The 13,713-nt window shown below is 38.4% G+C and overlaps 1 long non-coding RNA gene across 1 annotated transcript; it reads left to right on the plus strand.

The window, feature by feature from the left end:
* The first annotated feature begins 5,672 nt into the window (after positions 1-5,672).
* On the plus strand, positions 5,673-11,982 carry LOC129629178 (uncharacterized). The gene is made up of 3 exons (XR_008703080.1): positions 5,673-5,930; positions 7,390-7,489; positions 11,845-11,982. It is a non-coding gene; the product is annotated as an uncharacterized LOC129629178 (long non-coding RNA).
* Positions 11,983-13,713: the final 1,731 nt, after the last annotated feature.

Consider the following 13,713-nt stretch of genomic DNA (forward strand, 5'->3'; position numbering starts at 1 on the left):
TGGTTCTAAAGTTTTATGGAGAGACAAACGACTTAGAATATTCAACACATTATTGGAGGAGGAAAAGTTGGAGAACTGACACTGCCTGGCATCAAGACTTTTCATAATTAAAAACCTCTGCCCTGCAAAAGACAATGTCAAGGGAAGAAGAAGATAAGCCACAGATTTGTGGCAAAAGACATATCAGATAAAGGACTATTATCCAAAATACACAAAGGACTCTTAAAACACAACAATAAGAAGACAATCTGATTTTAAAATGGGCTGAAGAGGAAGAGAAGGAGGAGGAAGAAGGAGAGGATGCAGAAAGTGTTATAACTGGCAAGAAAGCAAAACAAAAACAGCACTTCTTTCTCTTCAGTGCTGAAGGTTGAATGTGGGTCCAGACACAAATTCATGAGTTTTTTCTTAGTGCTCTCTCTCTCTTTTTTTTAAATAAAAAAAGTTAATAATGTAAAAACTTTAAGTTATCAAGAAGTTGAATTGTGATTGTTGACCCTGTTTTAATCAAGTCCAAATGGATGAAAATAAGTACAGATTTTGTGATTTTGAAAATATTCTTAAGGACATATTCAGGAAAGTGCCCTTATGTGTAACATCTCCATTCTTAGTGATTCTGGATAAATGATGTGTGACTGTAACTTCCTCCTTGGTTAAATTAGGAACTATTATACATTACAACATGATTGAATATATGCCCTTTCAAACCAAGTCCAAGATAAATACCCTACACTTCAAGTCAAACTTTTTACATTTGAACAGAAGACAACGACCTTGGACTATGACTAAATCACAGAACAGAAAGACTGATATAGCATATATTCTAAATATCGTTGAGTCAAAGGCAATGAAATTTGTTATATACACTGATATTTGAGAATGTATGTGAGCTTTTAAAATGTACTCCATGGTTCAGTGGTATTAAGCCCTGATATGTCCAGTTGATGCATCACATCTTCAACCTGCCAGGAAGCCTTAGAAGAGCCATTTGTCCCTGGATCCAAATCAAATATGTACGCTGACTGTTAAAAAATATTTTGTTAGACTAAATGACTGAGCTATCTTTGACAGGACTGCCAAATGAATTATGACAATGGTTGACCACTTTGGGCCCTGGGGCTGTATTACCGAAAGAAGAAAGAGGAAAATCTGTTCCTTCTAGTCCAATCTTATACAGAGCTAATGCATCATTCTCTCTGTTATGAATTTCAGTTGAGGTCCACAAATTCTTGCACCCTTTTATATTGAAACTTCACAGGATATAGATGTCATTTATCCCATGTGCTATCTGAAGTGGCATATCCTCAAAATCGGTGCATAACTTCAGCTCTGCATCACAACAAAGTGCAGGCTTAATTGAAAGGCATGTGTAGGAGCCTGACTTACCTGTGTTCAAATTTTAGCTTTACCACTTAAGAGGCTCCTAGTCTTAAAGTGGGATAATAATATCAATCTTCTGGGACTGCTGTAAAGGTTAATGGTGAATGTTAAGTGCCTGACATATTGCAGGCATTCATGAAAAAGATGGCTTTTATTGTTATTATCTAACAACAATAGGCTTCTTCTAAGATTGCTAACTTAAAAGCTAATGATTATAAACTTATGAAAAATGATTATATAGAAGAAAACAGAGAGCAGTCAGGTGGACAAGGCAGAGCCAGCCTAAGGCATTTAAAAACAAAAGCCCCAATATAATCATAGTAACTGTATCAACAATAATTAATTCACTGGGCTGCTGACCTACCCTGTCTGTCTGTTGGTCTCTAAACATTAACATTTTTTCTCATAGAGCAAACTTAAGGTTGCTATGGGGAAGGAGGAGGGGGATGGGGGGAAGAGATAGTGAGTTTGGGATGGACATGTACACACTGCTGTATTTAAAATGGATAACCAACAAGGACCTACTGCATAGGACATGGAACTCTGCTCAGTGTTATGTGGCAGGCTGGAAAGGAGCGAAATTAGGGGGAGAATGGAGATATATGTGTGTGTGTGTGTGTGTGTGTGTGTGTGTGTGTGTGTGTATCTGATTCCCTTCACTGTTCACCTGAAACTATCACAATATTTTCATCGGCTATACCCCAATACAAAATTAAAAGTTAAAAAAAATTCTTTCTCATAATGTATTTAGGAAAAGTCCTAGGAAATTATTTTGCCTTTGGGAAACTTTATACTTCAGACATGCAAAAGAAGTTTTCACTGTTTTTTTTAAACCAATAGTTTCTAAATTCATTTTAAGTTTCCCCTCACTCCTTTGACCAATACGTTAGTAATTTAATACATTTCGACTTTGTTTTACTGCTCTCCCATTGACTGAAAAATCATGACCACTTGAATATCCAAATTGTTTGGTTTCTCTGACTTCCTGAATTCCAAAAGTCAGAAAGAAACAGAGCAGGAAGGAGGCGCAGGTGACATTTCCTTTCCCTCAGGCTTACTACACTGCATTGTTATGATTTTCTTCAAGTCCAAGGCCCATGCAACTATGTAAGTAGATTTCACTTCCCGAAGATAAAGAATTAATTTTCAGTTTTACTGCCTTTCTTTGTATTTGTATTTTATGACTCCAATACATTGTGTTTTAGGAAAGTTTTGGAAAATACAAAGATCTTATCCATGGCTGGGGAGGTGGCGTAAGGTGTGAGGTGGTGGGGGGAGTTGCTTCTTTAAACAATCACTTGGTTCTTAGTGGTTTTTTTTTTTTTTTCCTCCAAAAATGACTTTCCTCCTGGAGATATTCAGGAGTTGACTTTCTCACAAAAGACAGGCTTTCTGAAAAATTTCCATTGGCTCTAGCCCAATGCCATAATTACTTTAAATTAAACCCCCAAGTGTTTCCCTTTTTCTTCCTTAGCACCACAAACAATTCCTTCCTCTGAGTGTTGGACTCAGGTTTAACTCTGCAAGTTTCCAGAAGCAGTCAAGGCCACATGGGGCAGAAATCCAAACTTTGACCTTGAAACATGCTCCTAGGATCTGTTGTTTTATAATATATGTCCAACACAGCCCCCATGTTCCTATGAGTGTGGGAACACCCAGAGTGTCTGTGGACAGAAGAGGGGTTGAGGGTGCATCCTAAAGGGTCTGTGGGGCAAAGAGGGGCTGTTTTCCAAAGTTTTGCATGGCTAGAACGGAATTTTAGGCAGCTGTGTAAAATTATTATCCAAAAATGTATTCAAAGAGAAAACACGGATCAGATCAAATATATTAAAGAAATGATTCATAACTGAAAATTCTCATGCTGACTCACTAAGCTGGAAACATCCTCACTTTCCAGGAGTTTATAGCTCAGTTGGTAAAGAATCCGCCTGTAATGCAGGAGACACCGGTTCGATTCCCGGGTCGGGAAGATCCCCTGGAGAATGGATAGGCTACCCACTCCTGTATTCTTGGGTTTCCCTTGTGACTCAGCTGGTAAAGAATCTGCCTGCAATGTGGGAGACCTGGGTTCGATTCCTGGGTTGGGAAGATCCCCTGGAGAAGGGAAAGGCTACTCACTCCAGTATTCTGGCCTGGAGAATCCCATGGACTGTATGTATAGTCCATGAGGTCGCATAGAGTCAGACACGACTGAGCGACTTTCACGTTCACCAAATATATTTATAACAGACTTTATGATCTGTCATGTATACAACTGTACCAGCCACAATTATTTTAATTCTAGTTAATTTTTTCAAACAATATTTCTCCAAAGCACTGAAGATTACTTGGGGTAAACTCATCACTGGAGGGAAGCAGCAGAAGCTTAACATCTTTCCTTACCCCATTCCTCCTCCACCCCCACCCCACCCCACCCCGAACACTTAAGTTCTAACTAAAGCTAGAAACAGAGATCTGAAAAACAAAAGCTTAAGTTTATCCAAAGTACTAAGGCTAATGGGGCAGGGACTTTTAAAAAAGGCAGGATAGTTTGGGCACCACATATGAAAGTTCAAGTTTGTCCTTTGGACTTGCTCGACTTTCTCTTGTCTGGAGGAGAAGAGATCAAACTCTAAGATGGGCCTTCAGGTAAGGAGTCTCTTAATCCTTCACTGTGTATTCCTTTAGACTTTGCTTTTCTTCTGAATTTTGTAGTTCAATTTCCTTTTGGTTGAGTTGCGATGTTGATAATTGGAAAATATCTCTGGTTCCCTGTGATTTGGCTCTTAAGAAGATTTACAGGTGGGTCTTGTTAGCCATGCCCTGAAAAGGTGATAACATTTTTTGTAATCTATTTAGAGGCTACACAATGCAACATAATTCTATTTTCCTCTCTCCTCATCTTATACGTATAATCCATTAGGCTGTTTTATAGAGGCTAAATATGAAAGGACAGTGGTACTATAGTATTTCTTAACCTGTTATCAAGACCACAATATTTTATCAGGAATGAAGACCCAAATGCAAATTTTCATTCTCTTTGTATAACATTTATGCAATAAAGAATAAATTGAGTACATGATTTTTCATTTCTGAAGTACTAGGGCTAGTAATGCATGAGTTGCAGAGAAGCAAGCATTAATCTATCTAGCTGCTAAGAAATGAAATGTCACTTAGAGGAACTTGTTCTTGCCGGCACACTCTTTCATCGAGTTCTTCATCAGAAAGCAGAGAAAAAAGTAATTCTTTTTCCAACTGCATTATATTATAGCACATCTTACCCTTTTTCACGTGTCTTGATTTAGTTCCTGCATATGTAGTGTGCAGAAGCTTTAGTTTTTCAAGGATATCTCATTTGATCTCATTTTTCACATGAAACACAATTTTTTTAAAAGAGAAAAGTAGGATAGACACAAAGGAAACATTTCTTCAAAAGAACAAATTGTTTCTCAATAGCTGTTGAATTTATGGACTGACATCTTACTGTGGGTTTTGGGTGATGTCATGCGCATGTGTTGTGTGTGTGTGTGTGACTGTATGTGTGTTTATGTACCTGATCAGTTCTCTTCATTAATGTTATCAGATGAATTATTTCTCTGGTGAATAGAGGTCACAAAGTTTTAGGAGAATTAAAATCACAAGTAATGATGATAAAGCACTTTAAATAATACGTGACGGAAAAGCCTGAGTACTGTTTAGTTTTTACAAGTATTGCTTTGCAAAACAAGACAGGAATTTTTCAGGTAGGAGAGCATTCTTGAAAACAATGTATTTATCTGCAAAACTCTGAACTTAAGGAACAGACTTACTCTTTCCATAAACTAGTTTTAAAATCATTTTTTCAAAATAACTTAGATTTCAAGGAAAACAAATCACAAAAACCCACACTATCATCTATGTTTTATGAAATAAAACTGTGGATATTTCATTGATTTTCCACAAATATGCCTTCCTGTAATTGAACATATGGTTACATCTAAATAAAGTAACATCTCCTTTATTGGAAATCCCTTAGAGATTCATTGTTCCAAACAGTGGGATTTTTCCAGGTAACAGGCTTTTTTTCCCTTTAACCTACCCAGATTTTAAAAATATTTCCTTAAAATTAAAAGTCTCTCTCTTTTTAAAAGAGCAATATTAAACATAATTTAAACATAACAACCCCTCCTTTGTGAATGCAAGATAATAATACTTAATCTGCAACAGTGTTTTAAATGTTTTTAAAATACTCATATCATTGTTATAAACATCACTGACTGCATCATCTAAGGGTCCTGAGAGTCAGCTGAGGGTTATAAAATTATTTAGTCTGAGTCCCTAACAATGCACACCTGCCTCCTCTACAAAATCAAGTGGGTTGGGCAGTAAGCAGGTGCTCTGTCCTCCTAATCAGTCTCTCCCACTTCCATTTTGCGGTCAGTAGTAGAACATTCTTCTAAGAGCCCCATCACCCTCCTGGCGCCTCTCCTCCTTTCTTGCGTGTTGCATTACTGTTAGGGGTTGAGAAGCCAGAGAAGTGAGGCTCTTAGCATTCCAGAGAGCTGATCCTGATGAAGACTGAAGACTTGCCTGTAAGTAAAGAGCTTAATGGCTTCCCTGGTGGCTCAGACGGTAAAGCGTCTGCCCGCAATGCGGGAGACTCCGGCTCGATCCCTGGGTGGGGAAGATCCCCTGGTAGAAGAAAATGGTAACCCACTCCAGTACTCTTGCCTGGAAAATTCCATGGACAGCGGAGCCTTGTAGGCTACAGCCCATGGGGTCGCAGAGTCGGATACGACTGAGCGACTTCACTTCACTTAAACAGCTTAATAGTTTCGAGAATGGTGCTGCAGTGCCAGGGAGGCCTCTGCTTCTTGTGCGCCTTTCTTGTCTCTTCCTTTCCACTTCTTAACTGAGCTCCAGTTAACTGCGAGAGCTGAATAAGCAACGTTTACATTCAAAATACCTTGTCCTAACTTTGATTGGATATTGCTTCTGGATGGAGAATAAAACATAAATAAAACACTATGGCTTTATACTTTTTAGTAAATATTTTTTTTTCTGATTTGCATATTGATTTCCACATTTTTTAAAAATTGAAGTATAGTTCATTTACAATATCTTGTTAGCTTTGGATGTACAGCCAATTAACTCAGATTTTTTGGCATATTCTTTTCCATTATGGGTTATTACAAGATACTGAATAGAGTTCCCTCTGCTATACAGTAGGACTTTGTTGTTAATTTTATATGTAATTGTTTGCATCTTTGAATCCCAAACTCCTAGTTTATCCCTCCTCACCCCCGTCTCCCCTTGAGTAACATAAAGTTGTTTTCTAAGTCTGTGAGTCTGTTTCTATTTTGTAAATAAGTTCATCTGTGTAATTTTTTAGATTCCACCTTTAAATGATGTCATGTGATATTTGTCTTTATCCGACTTACTTCACTTAGTATGATAATCTCTAGGTCCATCCATGTTGCTGAAAATGGCATTATTTCATTCCTCTTTATGCTAATACCTCATTGTGTTTATGTACCACATCCTTCATCCAGTCCTCTGTCGACGGACAGTTAGGCTGCTTCCATGTCTCGGCTGTTGTAAATAGTGCTGCAATGAACACTGGGCTGCAAGTATCTTCCGATTAGAGTCCTCATCTTTTCTGGATATAGATGGCATTATACTTTAAATAAAAGAGGTTTTCAAATTGTTTTGACAGCAGAATCCCTTTCGCTACTTCTGTGTGAAAGTGAACAGAGCTGCATCCCATTTACTCATATCTCCTCCCCTCAGAACCACTAAGCGTCTTGAGAGGAGACTCCTCAGAGCCCAGGACCTTGTTACCTTTCTATCCCAAAATAAGATACTCATTTAACTCAGTTACTCACTTTTTGATTCTCCATAATAAATGTAAGAAACCAGGATAGGAAGGCATTTTATTATAGTAGCTGTAACAGGCAACACCCTTCAACACTGCCTTCCTTATGAAGGGAAGCCAACCTTCTCCCATATTTCAGAATTTTAATGTAATTTTTTGTTTTTTAATGTTGACAGGTGTGTGTGTTCCTCAACAGTGAACTTCTTCACATGCCTTTCAACATCTTCCGTTCATAGAGAAGCCAACATATTCAAGTCAGTACTTGTCATCCTTGAGGTAAGATTGCCTGGGAACTTATTATGGGACTGGTCTTGATGATTAATATCCCCTATTTGTAATATCTCAGCACTGATATTTTAAGTTATCTTCTATACAATAGGGAGTAATAGGAATATTGGAGCAGAATTAGAAATCTTATAAATTGTTATGACAACAATGAAATAATATTGGTGAAATGTCTTTGAAAATGTGATATATTATTTTTTGATTTATAAAGACATTGTAATTGATGTTTTGTGTGCCAGGGACTGTTCTAGGCGCTGGGATGCAGCAGTGAACAAGCCTAAATCTCTCTCCTCCAGGGCTTTTTTAATAGAGACAAATAAATCAATAGATTTACTGTTGCCATTATTTTTCATTACATCAGCATTATCAGAGCAACTTTGCCTATTTGTATGTGCTCAGCATTTGGATTCTGGACATAGTGAGTTAAAAGTTTGAAGAGTGGTGTGGGTTTGTAACCTGCCTCCCTACCATGTACTACCTTGATGGATTTATAAGCCAATCAGCTCATGTTACCAAAGACATTTCCTCATTTGTCAATGTGGGACAATAATAATGCTTAAGTCATAAGAGTGTTTTAAATTTTTTTAATATAAAAATTATATTGCTATGCAGTGCTATACATATTTAGTCTTATCTCTGTTAATATGATGTCTTTCAACAGAGAAGCACAATGTGCTGTCCTAACTTTAGCTGATTTAGGATATCACTTTTATTTTCTAAACATATGGTAAAAAAAAAAAAAAATTAATTGGAAACTGGAATGTCTGCTGTTCCAGATAATATGAATTGTATTCATATTGCAACATTTAAGCTACTTGCCAACAACTACTTGTTTTGCCAACAATATAGTCAATGACAACTATTCAGGTACCAGTTCCACTGTTCTGATACAACTTTATATATGGGGATGATTCATGGTTTACTTCTTTTCAAGTCACAATATCAAGCAGCATCATTTGTCTTCTATCAGCAATTCATACTTGAACTGAGTCCATGTACTGATTTCTTGTATTTCACATCATTTCTAGTCTTGGATACCCCCATTCAGACTGTATCTCTAAAGTAAAGGGTGCAGATGGCCTTAAAAAACAAGAAACTCTACCATTCACTTATGTCTATTTCATTACCGTAATTATTTTCCCCAGGAAAGAGTCTTGTTCAATGCTATTTGCCAAGTGGCTTCTTCAATAAATTTGTCCTCTGAATATTGTAGCACACATTATTGTGTGTTTAAAATTCATACATCAAAGCCAATCTGATTCTAAAGAGAATCCCATGCATTGGAAACATAGATTTGAACAAAATGAGAAAAGACAGATGATAGAAAGAGGATCGTCATTGAAATGGCCATTTATTGATTCATGTTTTCACTCAAAAAGCATGTTATAAATGCATAACATGTTCTGGAAACAGGGATACACAGGGAACCAATTTATTAACTAGGTGAATGACAATAGCTATAATGCACAAATAGGGGTAGCAGGGAGAACATATGAGAAAAAGACATGGAACAAATAAAATTAGTGCAATCTAGAAGAGGAAATTTCATAGAGAAAGATGTGTGGTTGAAAGCACTGAGAGGAGGGGGGATCAGGGAACCATATTTCTAATATTTCTGTGGTGGTGTTGTACAACCTTGTGAAAATATTTTTTAAAACCGCTAAATTATATGCTTAAAAGGATAAATGTTATAGTGCATGAATTACACCTGAATTTTAAAAGAAAACACAGAATGCAGATTCAAGGGAAAAATGAATTTTTCAATGTAAGAGGATGTATTAGTTTCCTAGGGCTACCATTACAAAATATCACAACTGGGTGGCTTGAAATAGCAAGTTTATTTTCTCATAGTTCTGGAAGATAGAAGTCTAAAATTAAGATGTCAGAAAGCCATGCTCCCTCTGAGACTTGTTGGGGAGAATACTACCTTGCCTCCTCCTAGCTTCTAGAGGAAGCCACCATTCTTTGGCATTTCTTGGCCTAGAGTTGCATCCTTCTCTTCTCTGCCTCTGTTGTCACATGGTATTCTCTCTGTGAGTTGATTTCCAAATCTCTCTCTTCTTATTAGGACACCAAGCCTTTGGATTAGAGCCCAAACTGATGACTTCAGCTTAATTTGATTATATCTTCAAAGGCTCTATTTTCATATAAGGTCACATTCTGAGGTTCTAGGAAGGACATTAATTGGAGGGGGACACTATTCAACTCATAACACTGGGACATATAGAGGAAGCATTTGGACTTTGTCTTGATGGACTTATAATGCTAGTATTAGGAGTGTGCTTTTAAATTCCCAGGCAAAAGGCTGTTTTGGTTTTTGAACTGGAAATGAATGCAGCTACATGTTAAGAGAATTAGTCTGGCAATAACTGGTAGAATGATATGGATTTAAAATAGACACACAGTAGGAAAACTGCAAAGGAAAGTTGTAGAGAACACTGAGGAGGAAAAATCCTCAACATGTATAAGGAACCCATGCCCCCCACCATCCCCTTTTTTAAATCCACAATATTCTGTAATTAGTCTGTCTCCAGGGCATATGAATGGTGGAAATGCTGGTTCAGTATGGATTGTGTGAAAAATTATAGAGTAGACATTTGCTTGCATTGCTCACCAGTAAAAATAGAGACATTTTGAGAATATTTTAGAATTTGATGATAGATTATATATGCTGGGGTAAGAGATACCAAGGATAGCATGTAGTTAACACAAATATATAACTCATTCATTGAAATAAGGGATATTGAAAGAGAACTGGTTTTGGAGTGGGAGTGGAGATAGAGATGATGAGTTCAATATTGCACAGGTTGAATTTGAGATGCTTTTTATACATATTTAATCATTATGTAAAGAATCTGAAGCTCACTTGTGAGTTTGTGTATTAGAGGTAATTGAAATTAGGATGTGGATGCACTCTCTTAGTGAATATACAATATCATGAAGGAAACAACACAAAAGAAAAATTTGAACAACTCTGAATTGAAGATTAGGTGGAAGGCAATGAGCAAATTAAACTGATTGGGAGAGACAAGGAAGGAAGGACAAAATTTCTCTACTAAAAGAAAGAGACGGAACAATTATAGATGAAGACAGTGGTCAATACTGCCCAGTGCTATTGAGAAGGTGAAGACTGGCTACCTGGAGGTAACTGATGACTCTATTCAAGCACCATTCATATCCTAATAACTCCCAAATGTCAAATTCCAGCCCAGCTCTTTCCTGAACCCCAGACTCATATCTCCAGTTGCATATTGAATGCCTCCTTGGCATCACAGACTTAACACATTCAAAAGAAAGTTCCTGATTTTCTTCCCTAAACTTATCCTGCATTCTCCCTCATCCCCATTTAGTGTCAGTCGCATATCCTTGACTCAGTTTACTTTCCTATAACTCATCCAGTCTTCACCAAATTCTACTAGCTCTACCTTCTAAGCACATGTCCCTATGCCAAACTCCATCGTTTATTGTTTTTATTAACAGCTGTATTGAAATATAATTCTTGTACCATGCAGTTTATCCATTTAAAGTGTACAGCTCAATGGTTTTTATTCTATTTGAATAGTTGTCCATCCATCACCACAGTTAATTTTGGAACATTTAGTCACCGCCCCCCCCCCCCAAAAATTAACAGTCACTCTCCATTCCCTCTTTCCCCTGGTCCCTAGCAATCACTAATCTACTTTGCATGTGTATGGAATTATCTGTTCTGGACTTCTCATAAATGGTATTGAACTTGATGTGGTCTTTTCTGACCAGCTCCTTTCACATAATATGATGCTTTCAAGGTTTATCATGTTGTAGGTTGTATCAGCACTTTATTCTTTTTCATAACTCAATAACATTTCATTATTTTTGTATGGATATAGCACACTTTGTTTAACATTTCCTCAGTTGATGGATATTTCAGTTATTTCCACCTTTTGGCTCTTAGGAATAATGATGCTATAAATATTTATGTTTCATTCAAACATTCGTTTTCCTTCTCTTAGGGGTGTACCTAGGAGTGCAACTACTGGGTCACTGGATAGTAGAGTAACTTTGTTTAACCTTTTAAGGAACTGCCAGATGTTTTTTCCAAAGCAGTGACCATCATCTCTTGGTAGAATTATTGCATCAGCATTGTTACTGCTGCCCTTGCTTCTGTCATTACTCCCCACAGTCCATTTTTGTTGCCCACATCCCTCCATTGGGTCCTCAGTTCAGTCAGAGTAAAACTGAAGCATTTGCAATGATTACAAGCTCTGGCAGGTCTGGCCCCATATGACCTCACTGGTTTTATCTTGTGCTGTGTCTCTTCCCTTTGCTTATTCCCTACTGATCTCTTTGCTCTTCCTTGTCTATACCAGGTACACTCTCACTGCTTATCTATTCCCTCCTTCTGGAAAAGGCATCCCACTATATCCACAGTGCTTGCTCTTTACCTCCTCATGCATTTATTCAAATGTTTCCTTCTTGGTGAGGCAGTCAACCTTTTTTTGTGGCGTAAGATGGTGGAGTAGAAGGACATGCGCTCATCTTCTCCTGCAGGAACTCCAAAACTACAACTTGCTGCTGAACAACTATCAACTGGAGAATGTTGGATCCCACCAAAAAAAGATATGCATGTCTAAGGGTAAAGGAAAAGCTGCAGCAAGATTGTAGGAGGGGTGAAATCATGCTTGGAATCAAACCCCTTACCTGCCACAGATGCTCAGAGGGTTCAAACAAACCTTGTGTGTACCAAGACCCAGAGACCCCACAAAGAGCCCGACCTGTGTTTGAGTGTCTCCTGCGAAGGTACAGGTGTGCAGCGGCCTGCCGCAGGGACAGGGGCTCTGGGTGCAGCAGACCTGGGTATGACACAAGCCCTCTTGGAGGAGGTCACCATTAACCCCACCATAGAGCCACCAGAAGTTACACGGGACTGGGGAAACAGACTCTTGGAGGGCACAAACAGAACCTCGTGTGCACCAGGACCCAGGAGAAAGGAGCAGCGACCCTACAAGAGACTGACCAGGTCTGCCCTTGGGTATCCAAGTGTCTCCTGTGGAGGTGTGGGTCAATGGTGGCCTGTTGCAGGGTTGGGGGCACTGAGTGCAGCAGTGCATACATGGGACCTTTTGAAGGAGGTCGCCATTATCTTCATTGCCTCCACCATAGTTTGGCCTCAGGTCAAACAACAGGGAGGGAAAACAGCCCTGCCCATCAACAGAAAATTGGGATTAAAAATTTACTGAGCATGGCTCTGCCCATTAGAACAAGACCCAGTTTCCCCCTCTGTCGGTCTCTGCCATCAGGAAGCTTCCATAAGCCTTCTCCATCAGAGAGCAGACAGAATGAAAACCACAATCACAGAAAACTAATCAAACTGATCACATGGACCACAGCCTTGTCTAACTTGATGAAAGTATGAGCCATGCCATGTAGGGCCACCCAAGATGGACGGGTCATTGTGGAGAGTTTGGACAAAACGTGGTCCACTGGAGAAGGGAATGACAAACCACTTCAGTATTCTTGTCTTGAGAACCCCATGAACTGCATGAAAAGGTAAAAATATAGGACACTGAAAGGTGAACTCCCCAGGTTGGTAGGTGCCCAATATGCTATAGGAGATCAGTGGAGGAATAACTCCATAAAGAATGAAAAGACAGAGCTAAAGCAAAAACAATACCCAGTTGTGGATGTGACAGGTGATGGAAGTAAAGTCTGATGCTATAAAGAGCAATATTTCATAGGAACCTGGAATGTTAGGTCCAGGAATCAAGGCAAATTGGAAGTGGTCAAACAGGAGATGGCAAAAGTGAATATCAACATTTTAGGACTTGGTGAACTAAAATGGACTGGAATGGGTGAATTTAACTCAGATGACCATTGTATCTACTACTGTAGGCAAGAATCCCTTAGAAGAAATACAGTAGCCATTATAGTAAACAAAAGGGTCCAAAATGCAGCACTTGGGTGCAATCTCAAAAACAACAAAATAATCTCTGTTCGTTTCCAAGGCAAACCATTCAATACAACAGTAATCCAAGTCTATGCCCCAACCACTACTGCTGAAGAAGCTGAAGTTGAACGGTACTATGAAGACCTATAAAACACTCTAGAACTAACACCCAAAAATGATGTCCTTTCATTATAAGGAACTGGAATGCAAAAAGTAGGAAGTCAAGAGATACCTGGAGTAACAGGCAAATTTGGCCTTGGAGTACAAAATAAAGCAGGTCAAAGGCTAACAG

The sequence above is a fragment of the Bubalus kerabau genome, chromosome 1, assembly GCF_029407905.1.
Source record: "Bubalus kerabau isolate K-KA32 ecotype Philippines breed swamp buffalo chromosome 1, PCC_UOA_SB_1v2, whole genome shotgun sequence".
In the NCBI taxonomy this organism is placed as follows: domain Eukaryota; kingdom Metazoa; phylum Chordata; class Mammalia; order Artiodactyla; family Bovidae; genus Bubalus; species Bubalus kerabau.